This window comes from Coregonus clupeaformis, chromosome 27, assembly GCF_020615455.1.
Source record: "Coregonus clupeaformis isolate EN_2021a chromosome 27, ASM2061545v1, whole genome shotgun sequence".
Taxonomy (NCBI): Eukaryota; Metazoa; Chordata; class Actinopteri; order Salmoniformes; family Salmonidae; genus Coregonus; species Coregonus clupeaformis.
Window position 1 is genome coordinate 40,495,310 of NC_059218.1, and position 19,171 is coordinate 40,514,480.

The 19,171-nt window shown below is 43.4% G+C and overlaps 1 protein-coding gene across 1 annotated transcript in view; it reads left to right on the forward strand.

Annotated features, from left to right (window-relative positions):
* The first annotated feature begins 10,608 nt into the window (after positions 1-10,608).
* The window catches only part of LOC121542121 (5-hydroxytryptamine receptor 2C), a 33,842-nt gene continuing 25,279 nt past the window's right edge, over positions 10,609-19,171 (forward strand). The window contains exon 1 of the mRNA XM_041851596.1: positions 10,609-10,758. The gene's annotated coding sequence lies outside the window, so the exon portion shown is untranslated. The remainder of the gene's footprint in view (positions 10,759-19,171) is intronic.

The following is a 19,171-nucleotide window of genomic DNA, read 5'->3' on the forward strand; positions in this document are numbered from 1 at the left end:
GATGCTGGTTAATGATTCACAAGCTGGTCATAACACTCCATGGTTAACACACATGTACAGACCCATATTATTGAGAGTGTAGGCTAATAGAATGGACAACGGCATATCGTGCATACCCTTGATATGATTGGTCTCCTGTCTCCAAAGATTCATTTGTAGAATGTCCGCACTCAAAAATGTTAAAGTTATTATATTCTCCTGTCTCACGTCTCTAACCCAGCAGGTGCAGGCCGGCAGTAACCTAAGAGTTCCCTGATGTCTCCAGTTGATTGTGGTCTCTGTCATGTCCCTATATTGTATGTTCTTGCTGAGATGTCCATGGGCTGCCCATTGGTCCATATATCAGAGACGGCAAGGTTCCTCCTCACCGTCCTGGATATGTCATAGCTGGTTACTCTCCCCTGGCCTGAGGCCAAAACATGGGCAGAAAATAATGATATTTTTCTCTGTTTTGGGTGCACTACGTTTGTGAAAAAGTGTGTGTGTGTTTTCTTTATTTGTACTATTTTCTACATTGTAGAATAATAGTGAAGACATAAAAATTATGAAATTACACATATGGAATCATGTAGTAACCAAAAAAGTGTTAAACAAATCAAAATAGATTTTAGATTCTTGAAAGTAGCCTTGATGACAGCTTTGTACACTCTTGGCATTCTCTCAACCAGCTTCACCTGGAATGCTTTTCCAACAGTCTTGAAGGAGTTCCCACATATGCTGAGCACTTGTTGGCTGCTATTCCTTCACTCTGCCGTCCGACTCATCCCAAACCATCTCAATTGGGTTGAGGTCAGGGGATTGTGGAGGCCAGGTCATCTGATGCAGCACTTCTTGGTAAAATAGCCCTTACACAGCCTGGAGGTGTGTTGGGTCATTGTCCTGTTGAAAGACATTAAGCCCAAACCAGATGGGATGGCGTATCGCTGCAGAATGCTGTGGTAGCCATGCTGGTTAAGTGTGCCTTGAATTCTAAATAAATCACAGACAGTGTCACCAGCAAAGCACCCCCACACCATAACACCTCCTCCTCCATGCTTTATGGTGGGAACTACACATGCGTTTGTAGTGTATTAGGATTATGTCTTTGTTAATGTTTTTTCATGTGGAACTGAAGAACTGTTTATGTTAGTTCAAAAGTAGCCGTTTGTGGGGTGACGCCCCAGGGGAGACTGGTGATTGGACCGCAGAGGGAGCAACCCATCTTTTTGCATTGTTTATAAGTATATGCTGGACGAAGTAGGAGTCAGAGCAGCCATTACAATTCGAGGACACTGCTCTCCGGGTCTCATGACGCCTGTAAATCATGCTGAAAGCTTGTGATACGAATAAACTTATGATCAAAGGTTCAGTATGAGCGGACTCCTTTGTTTATCAGCAATAATTGCCAGCATTTACTCGATACGACAAATGGCGCCCAACGTGGGGCTGGTCTGCATCTCTCCTTTGCTCCATTCAGCCGCCAAGCTAACTCGTTCTGAAGTCATGGCCAGAAAAGGGTGAGTTTTTTCTCACAAGCTTTGGGAGGTTGTTAGTTTGGATGCTGGTTGTGTACACTGGAGCGATGTACCATTAGGACCGAAATGTGCCTCGTGTGGCGTTATTGCTGAGAACTAAGGGTCTGTCATAATTATTCTAAAATTGTACAGCAATTGAAGGCAGATATAATAAAGGCAGATGATTAAAGGCAGAGATACGTATGCAATTAGGGCATTGTGAATCTGATAAGACCCCATGGGGGCCATCATAGGATGGGCCATAAATCCTGATTATGCATTCGGTGTTTCAGGTTAGTTCTGGGAACTATGAGGTGGACGGTTATATTGTAAGTTATTCTCATCTTGTAGCCGACGGGGTATCTGCTTGGGGTAACCGCTCATATAATATCCATATCTCACGGCAGCATAAAGTTAGAAGGGGATAAATGTACGGTAGTTAGGCACAATGCAGGTTATATTGCGTCATGCCACATTGTACATAAAGGCTAAATGCTAAAGGCTAATGCTGAATGCTAATTATGTTACATGCTACATGCTAACTTTTGACCTTGGAGGGCCATTGCGATGGATTATGCCTCTTAAATTTGTTTGTGTGTGTAGAATTCAGAGTTCTACGCAAATGTGAGCTCTGTTATGTGTAATTGTTTGATTATAAGGTATAAAATAGTGAAGCTGTAGCGGAATGCTAAGGTTCTATTGTCTGGGAATCGTATAGTTGAATGTATTTGCACATGCGTTTAATTTTACGACACTACACTACAAAACGTGGGAGTTGGAGTTTATTGCACGAGATTATGAGACGTTGGTTTACGGTACTAAACTACAACACAGTGGGTACTAAAACTACAACAAAGGGGATTGTGGGTAAAGTGTCATATTTCTGTTGGGCTTTGCTGCAGGGGGAGACAGAGAAACACAGACGAGGGAACAAAGAGGAAAGATTTGAAAATGAATTAGATCTTCTAGTTGTTACATCGGCTGTTGGTTAAAGATGAAACTTGTTTTGTGACCTATTGAATGGATAAATTAGATATATGTTGACGGATTATAATAAATTAAATTAAAAGACGATTAAAATAAATTAAAATTAAATAAAAATGTTATTGATCTATTTAGTCCTGAGTTAAGTTTTAGAGCGAATGTGAGTGGGGGAATATTGAATATGGTTGAAATAACTCAGTGATTGCATTAACTACTAAAATCTTTTTCTGTGTCTCTGTTCTTTTGTCATATGAGAGGAACAATGGAGAGAGAAAGAGAGGGGGTGCTGACGTATACATCACATCACGTGACGCGACAGAGGATCAGTCAAAAGGTTTTGGTACTGGTCTGTTTGCAAAATCTTCCCCTACAGGATGTTTGATGTTATGACAATTTCACATAGGCTTGGCAAATACTGATTCATTAAAAATTGCATTTGGGAGGCTCTGTTCATCACTTGGGTTGATTGGAGTTGTGTTGGGAATCAAGGACTGACATTATTCTGTAAAATTAAGATAATTAGGTGCTTATAAAGCAAGGGGGTTTATGGGTAGTGTAGTAATGGTAGGGTTAGAGGCTTTGTTTTTAGGATTGTAGTCTGAAGTTGACTACTTGCATTTGATGGGTTGTGGTAAGATAGCCACTAATTGATAAATTGGTAAGATAGGATATAGAAATAAAAAATTGATTTTAATTGTTCATAATTTTTAATTGATTTTTTAATTGATTTTTTATTTTAATTAGAAATGGTTTTTGAATAGAAATTTTAATTGATTTTTTTCATATTCATATTTTTATTGATTGATAAAAAAAAAAGGCTATATAGTCTAAAATAAAATAATTCACAATAAAGGAATATAAAAGGGTTGTTATAATGGGGAGAAAGGACAGCAAGGCTATGAAGGTGATTACACCGGTTGGTATAGTACAAAATAGTAATTCTTTAACTAAAGTATTGTTAGGTTATCCGGCAAATGAAACAAAAGTTGCCCTTCATTCTCAAACAAAAACTGATAAAAGATTCCAGCGATAAGATAAACAAAGGTATAGAGAAAATGCTAAAGGAAGAGAAGGCGACAGAAAAACTAATGGCAGAAGTTAGTACACCTTTCTCACATACGGATTCAGCAAAAACACCCCCACCTTATGAGAAGGAAGTAGAGCTTAGGGATGTTTATCCTCAGCTTCCAGGGATCATCCAGGAGGGTGATTATTGCATCAGAGATGAAGATGAACGAATAATAGCTAGAGGACAAGCAGAAACGACAATGAAGATGAATCCAAAACTCCAGAAGTAAGAAAAAAACGAGATGTCTGGAAACTAAGAGAAGAATGAGGTTCGGAAAGATGAGGATGAAGATCCAGAAGAGAAGAAAAACTGCTGAGAAAAGAATCCCAAGAATTGGAGGAGAAGAATACATTGAGGTCAAGGAAAGGCCAATAGTAAGAAGATGATGGAAGATGATATTTCGAGGACAGAACTTAGAATATAAGCTTTTGAAGAATCCTGATATGTCAACAACAAAGAACAGGACGAAGAAACTCTCAAAAAAGTCAATCATACAACTGGTGGAGAAGGAGAAGAGAAGCTTTGGTTATGAAGAATCAGAGTGAACCAAATCAACAATCACTGTTACAGCTTCAACTGAACAAGATCAAATGCAATTGTACCAGCCAAGGGGGGTACCAGGTGTTTCATATCCACAGCCAGCTTCTGGATAGACACAGAATTGGAGAGGAAGAGGACGAGCAGGCTTAGAAGGAGGAGGAAGATTTCAGCTACACTTCCAGCAACTTTCAGAAGACTGTTATAATTATGGACAGGTTGGTAACTTTACCTGTGAGTGCAATAAGTCAGGAGGAAACATCAGAGGGAATTTCAGAGGAAGATACAGAAGCCAGTCAAGATCATCTGGAGGACAGGTGAACCCCTACAGGGGTCCGGAGCAAGGATTCTAGAGCCTAGAAGATACGAAGGGGGGTGTCAGCTGATAGCACCGATTAGAGAAGAAGAGAAAATATCTAACAATTGAAGTAAAAACAAAGGACTAGGAGAGGTGAATAGTGGAAAAACGTATCTGTGTTCAGCCTAAAGAGGTTAAACATCTCACTATGTAAAATTAACTAATTAGGATAGGGATTTGAGGTAGTAAAACAGCTAATTACTCTTAAGGAACCAATTGAGCTCTGCTATAAAAATCAAAGAGAAATTAAAATAGACATACTAATATTAGAACATATACCTATTGCATTGTTGGAAAGAGATGCATTGTGTAAATTGAACTGTACAATAAGATGTACACTAGACGGCTGTCTGGTAGAAGATTTTAAAAAGTAGGGTTTTTGGGAATCATATTAGCTTAAAAAGATAATATCATAGGAAGGATGATAATCTATTAGACTGCCTATTAGACAATCTGTCTGAAAAATAAAGTTAAAAGGGGTGACTGTTATTCTGGGTTACATTCTTACACCAAGAGATTTCAGGCTAGGCTAAAAGGTGTTTAGTCGTTTGCCAAGTCTGTGTGTAAAGAAGTCATCACATATTCTAAAAAGTGGTGGTAAAGGATTTTGTGAATAAATCAGTGGAAAAGGTTTTTAAAGGTTAGGAGAAAAGATTAGATTAAAAAAAGTTAGGAGAACTAGGGTTGAAGGAACTCTAAGACAGTAAGATAAGTTTCAATGTTAGTTAGTAGTAAGAGAGAGAGAACAATGGTGAAGGACATTTTTAGAGTTTAGTGGGAAGATAAATATGGTAGGAGTTTAGATCTGTTAGGAGCAGATGCGTTGCTGAATGATAAGAGAAGATTGAGGGTGATTGAGTATCTATATTTACAATTCCCAGCAGGAAGATCAAGGTAATTGTGGGTGTATTTTTTATAATCAAAAGTTTGAAAGTCAGGGATTAGAGGTAGGACTGAGAGTTGAAAAAGTGACACTAGTGGTGATAGATGGAAGTACAAGCAAAGAGTTCAAAGCTTTGGGGAAAATGGATGAAGTAACAACAATGACATCAACACTTCAGTCTATTATAACAACAGTGAGAAGCAATTTAACTCTTTCAACATTGATAGTTATTAAAGCCATAAATATATCGCATTTGATTATAAGGGAACCAATAGCTCCAGCACCAATTTTAGGGGGAAAAATACTTATTAGGGTTAGGATGGGGACGTTCCTCCCACATGGAGAGATAATTATGGAGAAGAAGTATTGTTATCAGGACCAGGAGTAGAAGCTGTTGCACCTAGTCAAAGGAGGTATAGTTTGTACAACAATATGAAGGGGAAGAGGGTTATGAGTGACTGTTCACTTATTTTGCATAATGTTACAGAGAAAGATCAGGGAGAATATATGTGTACTTATCTAGTGCAAGCATTAAAATTTGTTCCGGTTAAGAATTATTGGTTAAAGGGCTATGTAATTCGTAAAGTGACGCTTATAATGGAAGATTTGAAGTCTGTTGAAGTTTCCACAGTCACCAAAGGAGTTCAGGAAGAATATGTTACAGTAGTCACTCCAACAGTAAATAATGCACATAGGATATCGGTAGCTTTCCCACTAGAAATAATTAAGGTTAATACATCAACTAAATCAACTACTTTAATGGTAACTTTGGAAAGGGATTAATGATACGATGGCAATAGCAAATGTAGGACATAACATATTGTAGGACAAAACATATTGTAAAGTGGTTATCCCACTGGCTATAGGGTGAATGCACCAATTTGTAAGTCGCTCTGGATAAGAGCGTCTGCTAAATGACGTAAACGTAAATGTAAATGTAGGAAGTATGACACAGACACAAACAACGACTTTTCTGAAATGGTACGGATAGAGAGTGCTGTAAATGGTAGTAAGGATAGGGTTAAAATAGGAGAGCAGATAGTAGTAGAGAACAATATAGATTCATCTGAAATAGTGAAGGATACTATCATGGAGGTACAGGATGAGGTCTTTGATTTTAATGACAGACAAGGAGAGGTATCTGATCAGTACCGCTCGTTAGGGAAGAGAGAAACTAAATGGATGGGTTTGATTCTTCTGTTGTAAAAATTAGAGATAGATGGGCAGGTAGGAATGTTTGGTTCCAGCGGTTAACTCATTCTGTAAGATCAGTGAGGAATCTTGATGGTCCATGTCTGTTGAGAATTCCAGCACCAGAGACGTGGGGTTCCATTTTAGAGACGGTCGCTCAACCGCTATCAAGTGTGTGTCAGTCTTATGCTTTGTCATGACTGTGGTATCAGCAACAGTCAGTAACAGATAAAATAATGTCGTTGTCAAAACATTTGTTTAAGCCTAGGTTTAGGTGTTCTTGGTTAAGTGAATTAACTTGGGGGAATTTGTTAGATGGGAAGGAAAATCAGGTAATAGCGAACCCTGATGCATTGGAGGTGAAACCAGTGAGGGCTAAAAGTTGTTTTTGTTCTAATAAAACATATGATGTAAGGGGCATGTTTATGGGAATATCAGATTGTGATGATTATATGATGACTTTGGGTAAGCATGACCTTAAGGGTAGTAAGGAGAAATATAATGTTACTTTTTATGTTCCAGGTAGTAAGAACAGCAAGACTTTGATGGTGAAAAATTAGCTTTTGCCTGACAATGTGACTATTGGGAATTTTAGAGATATTTTGAGGTTTGTGGTGATAAAGCATATATATATTCTTACCCTATGGATGGACAGGATGTTGTTACATGTCAACATTGAAGCTTCCATATGAGGATTTTACCATTATAAGAGGGGTAGCACCGGACACAGATAAATCTGAAGCTAGAGTTTAAAATAGGGTGAAAAGAGACATGGCGACATGTCATAGTCTTCAAGCCTATCATTGAAGGATAAGTCTAAGAGAGAAGGGGGGACTTTTTCCATGGTATGGTGTAACATTTGGGAAGATCATATTGATAATATTAGTTATACTTTGAGTCCAGATAGTTCAGATATTATCACTAGGGTTATATATGCATTGAAGAATATAAGGGATGCATTTGATAGATCTGAAGGAGCTGGATGGTCAGCGAAGACTTGGTTGCAAGATCAGTTAGGCCAGTAGGAGCAGTGATGGATTACATTTTAATAGCAGCTTTGATAACACTGTGTGTGATGTTTGTAATTTGTTGAGATAGGTTGGAGTAGTGATGCCTGGAGACAACACTCAGATGCCGGTGTTGACTGTTCCTGATCTGGATGAAGAGGGACAAGTGGAACTGGATGGATAAATATCCTTTTTGATGATTTGATCATTTTTCCAAAAATTATTTTCAATATTAGTGTGATTTTAGTATGATTTTATGAATCAAAGGGGGGAAGTGTATGAATGAATCACATTATCCTATTTCATTATTCTATCATTTATATTGATTCATACATCATTTATATATCATTTTTATATTCTTAGTTGATATTGATGTTTAATTTGAAAGTGTTGTTTTGCAAAAGATACTGTTTGGTCTTTTCTTTTCTTCCAGAAGCATTTGGGGGAACATGTAAAGATTGAAATACTCAAACAAGGACAATATGAAGGGACAATATGAAAGGACAATGACTGGAGGAGATGAAACAAGGAGGGTGTGGAAAGATTCCGATTCCATCATCAACAATGCATTAGAAGAGGAGACTACGGGAGGAGATGAAGTGTAGTGGACTACATTCCAGTGTCTGCAATGAAATATAGACATATTTGCATGTGTAATACATAATTTGTGTCATAGTCTTAGGTATTAATTTTTGTAGAATGATATTTGATGTTATTGGATACATGTGGGGATCTTAGATGTTTTTGTTTATTTCGTGAATGCTTAGGGACAGGGAGTCTAGGCAGGGAGAGGTCCACTATAGGGTCCGATGGGTTGACCAGCCTTAGAGTGGACATTTTTTGGATAGTATTTTGTTTGCAGGGCCTTACATGTGTATTTAATATCATCATAGTTTCAAAAGCATTTATAAAGAGTTATGAATTCATTGGGAGTACCTAGGTGGTTGCCTGGGGCAGAGGGACCGTGAGAGAATTTTACTGTCTTGATTGATAACGAAGGTTGCCGGAAAGTTTTTCGCTCTCACACTCCATAAAGATTTGTTCATATTTCATAGTAATGTATTCACACTTCATAAACAGTTATTCATATTTCATAGAAAGGTATATACACTCTAGAGAATAATGTTTTTTGGTTTAATGTTAAAGATACTCAATAAGATAAATTGTTACTTGTCATAATCCTATTCTGTTTGGTTTCGAGACTTTTAGTTAGTCTCGAAGGGGGGAAATGTAGTGTATTAGGATTATGTCTTTGTTAATGTTTTTTCATGTGGAACTGAAGAACTGTTTATGTTAGTTCAAAAGTAGCCGTTTGTGGGGTGACGCCCCAGGGGAGACTGGTGATTGGACCGCAGAGGGAGCAACCCATCTTTTTGCATTGTTTATAAGTATATGCTGGACGAAGTAGGAGTCAGAGCAGCCATTACAATTCGAGGACACTGCTCTCCGGGTCTCATGACGCCTGTAAATCATGCTGAAAGCTTGTGATACGAATAAACTTATGATCAAAGGTTCAGTATGAGCGGACTCCTTTGTTTATCAGCAATAATTGCCAGCATTTACTCGATACGACACGTTCACCCACACCGCGTCTCACAAAGACACAGCGGTTGGAACCAAAAATCTCACATTTTGACTTGACCAAAGGACACATTTCCACCTTTCTAATGTCCATTGCTCGTGTTTCTTGGCCCAAGCAGGTCTCTTCTTCTTATTGGTGTCCTTTAGTAGTGGTTTCTTTGCAGCAATTCGACCATGAAGGCCTGATTCACACAGTCCCCTCTGAACAGTTGATGTTGAGATGTGCATGTGACTTGAACTCTGTGAAGCATTTATTTGGGCTGCAATTTCTGAGGCTGGGAACTAATGAACTTATCCTCTGCAGCAGAGGTAAATCTGGGTCTTCCATTCCTGTGGCGGTCCTCGCGAGAGCCCGTTTCATCATAGGGCTTGATGGTTTTTGCGACTGCACTTGAAGAAACTTTCAAAGTTCTTGAAATGTTCCGTATTGACTGACCTTCATGTCTTAAAGTAATGATGGACTGTCGTTTCTCTTTGCTTATTTGTTCTTGTCATAATATGGACTTGGTCTTTTACCAAATAGGGATATCTTCTGTATACCCCTCCTACCTTGTCACAACAAAACTGATTGGCTCAAATGCATTAAGAAGTTTAAAATTCACTTTTAAGGAGGCACACCTGTTCATTGAAATGCATTCCAGGTGACTACCTCATGAAGCTGGTTGAGAGAATGCCAAGAGTGTGCAAAGCTGTCATCAAGGCAAAGGGGGGCTATTTGAAGAATCTCAAATGTAAAATCTATTTTGATTTGTTTAACACTTTTTTGGTTACTACATGATTCCATATGTGTTATTTCATAGTTTCGATGTCTTCACTATTATTCTACAATGTAAAAAATTAAAAAAAGAAAGAAAGAAAAACCCTTGAAGGATTAGGTGTGTCCAAACTTTTGACTGGTAGTGTATATATTGTGATTTCAGGGGCTGCTGCAGCACCCTTACTTCCCATGGCTATGCCCTCGGCTATAATTGTGGTAAGTAAACATAAGCTATGGATAAAAACTATGTCGAACTGGGTCTGAGGAATTGTCCTGTGTGTGCATTGGTGACGGTGTGTCTTAGACTCAGCCTAGTGCATGTACACTAGGCTCAGCCTCTGGCTAGGACAGATGGAAAATATTTAATGCACCATTAAGCGGGTCAGGGACAGAAATAAAACATTGTATTTACAATGTTGTTATTGGCCGTACAGTAGTAGACCTACTGCATTAAAATATGAAGTAGGTATTTTCTTAAACTTTGTTCAAGACATGCACATTCAGATGAGGAAAGTAGAAAACCCTATCTAATAGAACACGCAATTTGCAAGCGGCAGGAAGCCTTCAAAACAGACTGCATTTTACGTGCATTATTCATTAAGCAATATTCAACAACAATCTCATCTGAAAATGCATGTGCACTCAAAAAGCAGAGCGGCATTGTGAGCATGGCAGTGTCCGTGGATGGTTGGAAGGCGTGGATATGAGAACAGGTTTGTTCTAGACTCGAAGTCAGAGGAGACGCCTCTACTTCTGCAACTGTCGCAGATTTTACACCGAGAGTTCTCACTTTACCATGAAAGGAGGCTAACATACATGATGGGGCTATGAAGGAAAACACGTTTTGAGGAGGTGAAAACGAAAAGTGCGCGCAGAAGGTCCGACAGTGTCATCGGCGGTATGTAACGTCTCGCTTTGAAATAGGTTTATATCCTATGTAAAGACATGCAAGCGCGCGACAATATTTTTGTAAGATCTTTGAATTAATTTGCATCGGTTCACTATTGGGCTATACAGACAGTTTTAGGATCTTCAATTCTAAATAGCCTAGCCACTTTATATTTTAGCCATTTAGCAGACGCTCTTATCCAGAGCGATTTACCGGAACAATTAGGGTTAAGTGCCTTGCTCAAGGGCACATCGACAGATGTTACAGCTAGTGGGCTCAGGGATTCGAACCAGCGACCTTTCGGTTACTGGCCCATCGCTCTTAAGGCTAGCTGCCGTCCATATAAAGCCTTAATTCGTTTTCAATCAAACGGCAGCCACTTGATTAGCTGTAGCCTAAAGCTGAAGGACGGGGCTGGGAAAATCTAACCACTCTCAAATACATAGATGGTGCTTGGGTGCATGTGAGAACAACATAATAGTTTTACACATTTGAAGCTCATTGAGACATTGTTTACTAATGGAGTAAATTGAACAATTTTGTATTGGGTTATGATGGGGTAAGACAGTTGTAAGTCAGGAGGAAATGAGTTATATTCTGCAGGAAGACGTGCGTAGCCTGTTAAACAGCAGTAAATATAGCAGATTGGACCTTTAAAAAGGTAGTCTATGACCTGTACGATTTCCCCTGCTCATTGGTAATTTCATGACGAACACGTGACATATACCATAATTTAAAGAGACCTTATTAAAAGGTATTCTGCGGTCACCCTTTCACTAAATTGGGGCGGCAGGTAGCTTAGTGGTTAAGAGCGTTGTGCCAGTAACCGAAAGGTCGCTGGTTCTAATCCCCGAGCCCACTAGGTGAAAAATCTGTCGATGTGCCCTTGAGCAAGGCACTTAACCCTAATTGCTCCTGTAAGTCGCTCTGGATAAGAGCGTCTGCTAAATGACTAATTATTTATTTATTATTATAAATTATTTGATTAGTTTCGCCACAGAGATCGATATTTGGCATTAATCTTGGATCTCATGGTTAATTGATTGCATTAGGTGGATGACTGCTCTTGTATAGTCTGATTAGTGTTGAGTGAGCAGGCCTGTTTTTGACTGCAATGTCATCCTTTGCACAAATCCAGACGAAAAAATATATATTTATCAAGTGCATTTAGGGGCCGATTCCGACCTGAGTGAAGTGTAAATGTCACGTAATTCCCTTTTTTTGCACTTTTCTCGCAGTGTGTATTCTGACCTTGAATTTAAGCATAGAAATAGAATGCTATTCACCGGCTATTCGTTTGTATGAAGGTATGAATGTGTAGTGGATGTGTGTCTACAGATACACGCGAACCTACCAGTTCCAAGTGATAAAAGCATCTACTTAATTTTTTTAGATAGAAATAACACCATTCTCCATGCACGGTAATTTACAACTTGATAAGAGCTATTTATAAGAGCTAGGTAGATGAGTAATCCGTTTGGTTAAGGGAATTTTAAATATAAATTACTTGTTTTAGATCAATTTTACCTTATAATCCTGGAGACAAATGTGAAGCCACTCATATGGCAGCAAACTGATTAAGCATATCAACTTATCAACTTTCCCATAGTTCAGTTTATGAAATGCTGTGCCATTATGCAGAATTTAAATTGTACAGCCTTTTAACTTGCTGGGATGGGCACTCTGGAATGTATTAATTATAGGCTACCCCGACTTTCTCTGTTTCCTATTTCTATCATGTTAAATATTAGCCACTATCAGTATCGACCTTCAGTAGGCCTAATAACCACACATATTCAACTGCCACTTTGCTTCCTGTGTAAACGGCCGTGTGGTTGTTGCTGAGGATCATTAGTAACAGTTGATAATATCAACAAAAAAACATGTAGGCTAATTAAATGTTATGGAGGGGATGTTCAAGCCATAACAGGTTTAACCGGATGAATGGCGCAATACTTTGACGTGTCATCACACAGTTCCATGGTTAGCCAATTTTCTTCCTTTGTGCATAAAGGCTCTCCAAACCTGTTTTTTATTATTCATAAATGCTTCAACGTAAACCTAAATAATCAACAAGATCAGAGTATTTTTAAATCTACCAATTGGTGCTGAAATTAAGATGAATATGCATATATTTAGTTGTCTTTCTTTCATTGATCCCTAATAATCTGAACCGTTCTCTCAATATATTCTATTGAGTCTGTCGACTAAATTCAAACTTAAAGGTATGCCATATTTAAAGAGATGGCTTAAGATAAATGTACTGAAAACCATATTGAATGAAAACTCCACAAGAAAATCTGTTGCCCAGCAAGTGGGATGGTTTTCAGCAGTTTAATTACATTTATTCCCGAGCGCATTGCTCGACTGAATAAGGTAAGTCTGAATACCAAATACTGACAAGTGTGTAAGAACGGCCTGCATAGAAATGGTGTAAATTCCTACGTCGGAATCGGACCCATTGTCACGTTGCTGTGTATAGGTGTGGTGTGGAATCAGGCGCAGGCAGCAGAGGGTAAGTCCAACAAGACTTTACTTAACACAAAAATAATCCACAACAGCCCGGAGGCAAAAAGACGCACACAGGCGTAATGCAAGCGCACACAAAGGTGCGTAAATCTCTCCTAAACACAAGGAGGAAACTACGGAAAATAGCGTACCGTAACAGGTAGCGCAACCACGACACGAACAATCACACACAACACAAACCTAACAACAAGGAAACTAAATAGGGTGCTAAACGAGACCTAACACAAAACAGGTGTGACTAACAGACAAAACCAAACAAACACGAAACATCGAGCGGTGGCAGCTAGAACTCCGGAGACGACGACCGGCGAAACCTGCCCGAACAAGGAGGAGGAGCCGCCTCGGCCGAAACCGTGACAGTACCCCCCTTGACACGCGGCTCCAGCCGCGCGCCCTCCGGCCTCGGGGACGACCAGGGGACGCGGAGCAGGGCGCGCAGGATGACCACGATGGAATTCGGTCATCAGGGACGAATCCAGAATGTCCCTCCTTGGCACCCAGCACCGCTCCTCCGGACCGTACCCCTCCCACTCCACGAGATATTGGAGACCCCCATCCGGCGTCTCGAATCCAGGATGGTCCGAACCGTGTACGCCGGAGCCCCCTCGATGTCCAACGGGGCGGAGGAGTCTCCTCAATCTCAAAGTCCTGGAGTGGACCAGCTACCACCGGCCTGAGGAGAGACACATGGAACGAGGGGTTAATATTCTTGTAATCAATAGGTAGTTCTAACCTGTAACACACCTCGTTCAATCTCCTCAGGACCTTAAAAGGCCCCACAAACCGCCGACCCAGCTTCCGGCAGGGCAGGCGGAGGGGCAGGTTTCTGGTTGAGAGCCAGACTCGATCTCCAGGTGTGTACACTGGCCCCTCACTGCGGTGTAGGTCGGCGCTCGTCTTCTGTCGACGTATGGCACGCTGCAGATGGACGTGTGCAGCGTCCCACGTCTCCTCCGAGCGCCGCACCCACTCATCCACAGCGGGGGCCTCGATCTGGCTCTCATGCCATGGTGCCAGAACCGGCTGGTACCCTAATACACACTGAAAAGGGGTTAGTTGGGTGGAGGAGTGGCGGAGAGAGTTCTGTGCCATCTCGGCCCAGGGCACATATCTCGCCCACTCCTCCGGCCGGCCCTGACAATATGACCTCAGAAACCTACCCACATCCTGGTTGACTCGTTCAACCTGCCCATTACTCTCCGGGTGGTAACCCGAGGTAAGGCTCACCGAGACCCCCAAACGTTCCATAAATGCTCTCCAGACTCTGGAGGTAAACTGGGGGCCTCGATCGGACACTATATCCTCGGGCACCCCGTAATGCCGGAAGACGTGAGTAAATAGAGCCTCAGCGGTCTGTAGGGCCGTAGGAAGACCCGGCAAAGGAAAAGGAGACGACAGGCCTTCGAGAACCGATCCACAACGACCAGGATGGTGGTATTCCCCTGGGAGGAGGGAAGATCGGTAACAAAATCCACCGAGAGGTGAGACCAGGGTCGTTGTGGAATGGGCAGGGGCTGTAATTTACCCCTGGGCAAGTGTCTGGGCGCCTTACACTGGGCACATACTGAGCAGGAGGAGACATAAACCCTCACATCCCTGGCTAACGTTGGCCACCAGTACTTCGTACTAAGGCAGTGCACCGTCCGGCCAATACCCGGATGTCCAGAGGAGGGGGACGTGTGAGCCCAATAAATCAGCCGATCCCGGACCTCGAGCGGGACGTACACCCGACCCACCGGACACTGGGGAGGACTAGGCTCGGTGCGTAACGCCCGCTCGATCTCCGCATCGACCTCCCACACCACCGGTGCCACCAGACAAGACTCCGGTAGTATGGGAATGGACTCCACGCACCTCTCCTCCGTGTCATACCGACGGGACAGAGCATCTGCCTTCCCGTTCTGGGACCCAGGGATGTAAGTGATCTTGAACACAAACCGGGCGAGAAACATAGTCCATCGAGCCTGGCGAGGATTCAGCCTCCTAGCTGCCCGAATGTACTCCAGGTTACGATGGTCGGTCAGAATGAGGAAAGGGTGCTGAGCCCCCTCAAGCCAATGCCTCCACACCTTTAGGGCCTGTACTACGGCTAACAGCTCCCTGTCCCCTACGTCATAATTCCGCTCCGCCGGACTGAGCTTCTTAGAATAAAAAGCACAGGGGCGGAGCTTAGGTGGTGTACCGGATCGTTGAGAAAGAACTGCCCCGATACCGGCCTCAGACGCGTCCACCTCAACTTGGAAGGGTAAAGTGGGATCCGGGTGCGCCAACACCGGGGCCGAGGTAAACAGGTCCTTCAGTCTCCCAAAGGCCCTGTCCGCCTCAGCTGACCACTGCAAGCGCACCGACCCCCCTTCAGCAGAGACGTTATGGGAGCTGCCACCTGTCCAAAACCCCGGATAAACCTCCGGTAGTAATTCGCAAAACCCAAGAACCGCTGCACCTCTTTAACCGTAGTTGGGGTTTGCCAATTACGCACGAAGCGGACACACGGTCCACCTCCATTCTCACCCCCGACGCAGACAACTGGTAACCCAAAAAGGAAACTGACTCCTGGAAGAACAGACATTTCTCAGCTTTGACATACAGGTCATGCTCCAACAGTCTCCTCAATACCCTGCGCACCAGGGCTACATGCTCGGCCCGAGTAGCACTGTACACAAGAATATCATCTATGTACACCACTACTCCCTGCGCCTGCATGTCCCGGAAAAGTTCGTCTACAAACGATTGGAAGACTGATGGAGCATTCATTAACCCATATGGCATGACGAGATACTCGTAATGGCCGGATGTAGTACTAAATGCTGTCTTCCACTCATCGCCCTCCCTAATGCGCACCAAGTTATATGCGCTCCGGAGATCCAATTTTGTGAAGAACCTTGCCCCGTGTAAGGACTCCGTCATAGTCCCAATCAGAGGAAGTGGATAGCTGTACTTCACCGTCACCTGATTGAGACCGCGGTAATCAATACACGGACGCAAACCTCCATCCTTTTTCTTCACAAAAAGAAGCTCGAGGACGCGGGAGAAGTGGAGGCCCGTATGTATCCTTGTCTCAGAGACTCGGCAATGTAAGTCTCCATTGCCTTTTTCTCCTCCTGTGACAAAGGATACACATGGCTCCGCGAAGCGCTGCTCCTGTCTGGAGGTCTATCGCACAATCCCCTTGTCTATGAGGTGGCAACTGTGCCGCTCTGGTCTTACTGAACACGAGCGCCAAATCCTCATACTCAGGAGGAATGTGCAGTGCTGACATCTGGTTCGGACTCTCCACCGAGGTCGCCCCTACGGAAACACCCAGACATAACCCCTCACACTGAGCAGACCACCCTTTAAGAGCTTTCTCTCGCCACGAAATAGTAGGATCATGGGTCATCAACCAGGGAAGCCCCAGTACCACCGGATACGCAGGAGAGTCGATCAGATAGAGTTGAATCGTCTCCTCATGACCCCCTGCGTCCTCATCCTAAGTGGCGCTGTGACCTCCCCAATCAACCCAGATCCTAACGGACGACTATCTAGGGCATGTACAGGAAAGGGTTTGTCGACTGGAAGGAGGGGAATCCCTAACTTAATACAGGATCTCCGGTCTACAAAATTCCCAGCTGCGCCTGAATCGACTAGCGCCTTATGCTGGGACCGAGGTGCAACCTGTGGGAAACAAACAGGTAAGGTAATGTGCACGACAGAAAGCTCTGGGTAAGTAGGGCGCCTACTCACCTGGGTGGACTCCCCACTGTACGACCTGCTCTCTCCCTCACCAGGGGACCCTCCCCAGCACCTAGCCACGGTGTGCCCTCCGCGCCCACACTTGGTGCAGGAGACTGCCCCCCTCGGGCTCCTACCTCCTCTCCCTCTAGCGCCAGCACCTCCAAGCTCCATCGGACACTGCTCGGAGGGATGCTGGAGGGTGGAATGGGAGGCCCCCACCTGGGACGTCCGCGGGTCGCCAGCAGGTTGTCCAGTCTGATGGCCATGTCCACCAGCTGGTCAAATGTTAGTGTACTGTCCCTGCAGGCTAACTCCCTGCGGACGTCCTCCCGAAGGCTACATCGGAAGTGGTCTATGAGGGCCCTCTCATTCCACCCCGCATCAGCCGCTAGAGTCCGGAACTCCAGTGCGAACGCCTGAGCGCTCCTCATCCCCTGTCGGAGGTGGAATAGACGTTCCCCCGCCGCTCTCCCCTCTGGTGGATGGTCGAAGACCGCACGGAAGCGACGGGAGAACTCCGCATACGTGACGGTGGCGGCGTCAATTCCCCTCCACTCAGCGTTGGCCCACTCCAACGCCTTGCCGGTGAGACAGGAGATGAGGCGGACACGCTTCGTATCCCGAGGGCGCCGGGTGTATGGTGGCAATGTAGAGCTCCACTTGTAGGAGGAACCCCTGACACCCGGCAGCGGTGCCGTCGTACGCCCTCGGGAGCGAGAGCCGAATCCCACTGGGTTCCGGTCGATGGACGGCTGGTTGTCCGGTGGTGAAGGTGATGGTGCGATAGGTGGGGCTATGGGAACCCCGCTGGTCTCCCATCGACGAAGGGTGTCCATGACCCCCTCCAAGGCGTGCCCGATACGGTTGATCCGGTGCTCGTGTCCAAGGAGACGCTCCTCCATGGGGTCGACGGGTGCTCCTGCTGATTCCATCTGGTGGTGTGTGATTCTGTCACGTTGCTGTGTATAGGTGTGGTGTGGAATCAGGCGCAGGCAGCAGAGGGTAAGTCCAACAAGACTTTACTTAACACAAAAATAATCCACAACAGCCCGGAGGCAAAAAGACGCACACAGGCGTAATGCAAGCGCACACAAAGGTGCGTAAATCTCTCCTAAACACAAGGAGGAAACTACGGAAAATAGCGTACCGTAACAGGTAGCGCAACCACGACACGAACAATCACACACAACACAAACCTAACAACAAGGAAACTAAATAGGGTGCTAAACGAGACCTAACACAAAACAGGTGTGACTAACAGACAAAACCAAACAAACACGAAACATCGAGCGGTGGCAGCTAGAACTCCGGAGACGACGACCGGCGAAACCTGCCCGAACAAGGAGGAGGAGCCGCCTCGGCCGAAACCGTGACACCCATAATGTCTGAGGTTCTTATGAATGAGTCCTTCTAAGAAAACAAATAATCAAATTACAGTTCTTAGGAGGAGGATATCCCTTTGGTATGGCACAATAATGCATTGATAATGATGAGTGATATTTGTTTAGGTAACCATTGATTATATTGCATATGCCCATTTAATAAGAGAAAGCGTTTTTCAATGGCAGAGTTTATCCAACTTTGGATCTTGAAGAATAGTTTGGCCTTGCCCTCCAAGCGCAAAGTCAATTTAACAGTCAAGTGGTAGGCTATGCTTTCATACTTCATGATTTTTATCGGGCTATACATTAACCTGGGTTGAACGTGCCAGACATCATTGGCACTGCAAGTCTTCCCTGGGATGAAGATCATAGTGTTTTTTTATCTATTCTGACTGTGGAACTGGACTGAGGTCCTATCTGCCTACACCACAGATAAGGCTTGCAGACAGGTTTTTATTTGAGCATGCTGTTCCCATATGAGAGCCAGTCATCACGCACGATCAGCACTACATGGACCATTTAGAAAGTTTTAAACGGCTACCAGCATGTGGTGTTTCATCCATGGTTTAAATTCCTCCATAAATATGATATTTAATACTAACCCTCACAATATAGGAACAACTGATGTCATAGCTTATGCCTACAACACGGAAGCCTACCTAAAATGAATACAAGTCAAATTTAAGACACAACAGTATCATCATTTTGAAACATGCATGGGCTGTTTACTAAGATCAAATAATATACTTGATTCTCTCTCTGGTGTGCGTCAGGCAGTTCAGTTCAACTGAAGTGAA